Consider the following 1,620-nt stretch of genomic DNA (forward strand, 5'->3'; position numbering starts at 1 on the left):
CAGAAGAGGGTATCAGAAATCATTATGGGTGGTTGTGAGCCACCATGTGGTTGCTGGGATTTGAACTCAGGACCTTCGGAAGAGCAGTCAGTGCTCTTACCCGCTGAGCCATCTCACCAGCCCGTGGCTTTATCTCTAACATCAATAAAATATATGCAATAGGAACAATTATGAGAACTATCAGGGTCAGAATTATATTTACAATGTCTAGTCAGTCCATTTGTATCTGGCAACTTTGGAGAAAATATTTCAGTATCTCTCTGAGACATTTCATTCTTTTTATAGACCTTAAATCACTTTCTTATCACCTCCCTGTGTCCTTCAACTGTCATATCTTGCACTTACCAACCTTCTTAGACCCTAAACCACTTCTTAAATCTTCACAACTTAAGCTTCTTATCTTCTCTGAGTCTGCTAATGAGGTAGACTGTGAGACAGACGCAGCCCTAGGAGAGTGAGGCCTGTGGCCTGACTTTACACAGGAAGAGACCTGAGAAAGCAACCGAAGCCTTGGTCTCTGCTATTAAGTGGATGGAACTATAACCATTCTAGTCTTCAGCCTCACCAGAGACCTGAGAAGGACGAATTTCGCCTGAGTAAACAGGAACTGCAGAACAAGCAGCCTCTAATGAAAATGACGGCTAATGAAAATGATGGCTTACTGGCTACCTGGACAGTCACCCAAGGTTCCTCTGTGTCAGTGGGGAGCATCAGGCCCAGAAGATCTGACAGACTTTTTTTGTGAAGCAGGAACTGTGTGTTTATGTGTGTGGTGTGTGTGGGAGGAGGGAGTGGTGACTGTCCTACCTTGTCTAGGCAAAGTGGGACAATCGTCCACAAAGTGTTCAGCTTGTCCACAGTTTGGATGGTGTGCTGTCAGCAGTCAAGGTGAAGTGCTGAGTGTAGCCCAGTGGCCAGCTTTGCCACGTTTAAAGCTGACTCCACATGTGATCTTCTGTGCCCATCATCGTCTTTGGAGGAGATTAAGAGTGCTGCCAGGAGCTGATGTGTCTGTCTATCATAAAAAGCCACTTTATTAAACATTTTAAGTGCGATATTCTGCAGATTTCTGAAGTGTTTGAGGACCATCTTTCTAAACTACATCTAAATAGACAAACTTAGCTTGTTTCTAGTGACCTATTCCACTTAACTTTGAGAACATACATAGGAGGCCAAATAAAGCTGACTTCTACCATCAACTGTGTCAGTGCCGAGCATGACCACAAGTATAGTTCTGAATGCACTAAAGGATATGGTTATCAATATAGTTTATGATGTGTTAGAATGGCGGGTTGCATCCCAACAACACACTAGGCCAAGACAGTTCCACGTGGAAGAGGTCTTTTTGGGGTGGGGGGAAAGACAAGGTGGTGGCAGAAAAAGAAAAGGGCAAGGAGAGAGAGAGGGAGGGGCGTTCCCCTTATTTATATGAAAAATGACATAACACAGGTAAAGGTGGGAGGTGAGTCAAGTGGATTCTGGGAACACGGTAGCTGTTGTCTTGACAACAGGTCTGTAGGCCGCACTGTCGCCTAGGTGATGTCATGGGTTTGGGAGGTCCTGACACCAACAGTTTATTTATCAGACATATGTTGTTACTTTTTTTTTTTTTTTTTTTTT

Source organism: Mus pahari, chromosome 1, assembly GCF_900095145.1.
Source record: "Mus pahari chromosome 1, PAHARI_EIJ_v1.1, whole genome shotgun sequence".
NCBI lineage: Eukaryota > Metazoa > Chordata > Mammalia > Rodentia > Muridae > Mus > Mus pahari.